Source organism: Priapulus caudatus, unplaced genomic scaffold, assembly GCF_000485595.1.
Source record: "Priapulus caudatus unplaced genomic scaffold, Priapulus_caudatus-5.0.1 Scaffold854, whole genome shotgun sequence".
Classification (NCBI taxonomy): Eukaryota; Metazoa; Priapulida; class Priapulimorpha; order Priapulimorphida; family Priapulidae; genus Priapulus; species Priapulus caudatus.
Genome location: NW_014577915.1, coordinates 14,337 through 16,418, shown reverse-complemented (window position 1 = coordinate 16,418; position 2,082 = coordinate 14,337).

Below are 2,082 nucleotides of genomic sequence, written 5' to 3'. Positions count from 1 at the left end.
CGCTTTCCTGGCTTCCCCCTCTCGCGTTTACCAGGTTCTCCCCCTCCCGCTTTATCTGGTTCTCCCCCTCTCGCGTTTACCAGGTTCTCCCCCTTCCCGCATTTACCTGGTTCTCCCCCTCTTGCGTTTACCAGGTTCTCCCCTTCCCGCGTTTACCTGGCTCCCTCCTGCTTTACCAGGCTCTCCCCCTCCCCGCTTTACCTGGTTCTCCCCCTCCCCGCTTTACCTGGTTCTCCCCATCTCCCCGCATTTACCTGACTCTCCCCTCCCGCATTTACCTGGTTCTCCCCCGCCCGGATTTACCTGACTCTCCCCCTCCCGCATTTACCTGGTTCTTCCCTTCCCGCTTTACCTTACTTTACCTTACCTACCTATCTTTTATTCTTGTTGTTTGTGCACAGGGCGTGCGTGCGGTGTACTTGTGTGTTGCAGATGAGCATTTGAACGGCATTTCCAGCAAGTTATCGGAAATAATAGGCGCAATGAGTAGAGGAGATACATTAAGACTTTGGTAGTAAATACATTTCGTGTTTATTTACCATTATTTTTTTATTGAAGCGTTCCAAGTGCAACGTCAAACACTTATTGACTATATACGTCTTTGTGAAGTAACAGCAAAATTAAATCACGGAAATTGCTTATCTACTATTAAAAAAAACATTGTGGGTGCCCATCCCTTTTCACAATTGTGTTTTTGGAAACATTTTGGAATCTGGTTGATATTCAGCGTATACTGTATAAGCTGTATATTTCGCGGTGGTTTAATTTTCGCGAATTTCGCGAACGCGTCCCCGACCGCGAAAATAACAACACGCGAATCATTCATACCGAATAATACATATTTCACCGACCGCGAAATTAACCACTCGCGAAATTGTCCGTCAAGTCTGAATTCGCGAAATATCTGTACGCGAAAAATACGGCTTATACAGTATTCTTTCTGTACGTGTGAAGCTTTCATGTTAATTAAACAGATGTCTGTTGGTATTCAAGCAGGGACTGCGAATTCTTTTTTAGTATGTACTTCTGTGAGTGAGCGAGTGAATGAGCGAGTGAGTGAGTATCGCCTTCTTTATACGCTCTTGATACTGTAATACGCGTGTTGCTACTATTTGTATTGTCCTAGCTACTTCTATTAGCTATAAAATTACCACCGGATACGCTTCTCGAATCTGACTGCGATCGAATTCCTCACTATTAAATCGAATTCACGGACGAAGTTTTGAAACAAATTACGACTGGAAATCGTGCACTTCCTCTACGAAATGGAAGAGAGGGAAGAGTTATTAGCTTAGGTCAGAGCGGAGACGAACGTTTGACGGCGACTTCAGAAACATCCTGTGATATAGGGCTAAATTAGGACGAGCGTAACTTGGTAGGTAGTGTCACGATAAGATTATGTCATTAAGAACAAATGAGAAGGTACGACGAATAGCTGGAGTAAGAGACGTTAAGGAAGTTGTAATGCAAAGTAGGATGAGATGGTATGGGCATGTGGTTAGGAAGAGAGATGAGGAGAAAACGAAGAGAGCATGGCAGGAGCCAGGAGCAGTGAGAGAAAGAAGGACGAGAGAACGACAAAGAATTAGATGGAGGGATGGAGTTGAGGAGATGAGAAGGTTGGGAGTAGCGGAGGACGATACGGCCGATCGAGGAAGGTGAAGAATCATCAACAGGGAGGTCAGCCCCTAGCTGACGTCTCAGCGTGGACCATCCGCGAGAGACTACGACAAAGAAGAAGTCATGGTGAGATTAGGTACATGATTTGTTGTGAGGCACGCGGCGCTGGGATATATAGCCACCAGGGACGGGGCAAGAGAGACAACATTCATAAAGTAAAATAATAAGCATAATAAATGTAAACAGGGCATCGCATACGAACGCATGCGTTCAACGCGCACAGTTTTTAGTGGGTTTTTGGCGAATAAGTTCGGCGAAGGAACTGCAAACTGAAGAAAATGCAACTGCAAAAAATATTTAAAAGTCTGTATTAACCTCACCTAATTAAGCCCGGCGCACACGTGGCGATTTTTATCGACAGTACCGTCGATTTTTATCGCCGGTACTGTCGATAAAAATCGC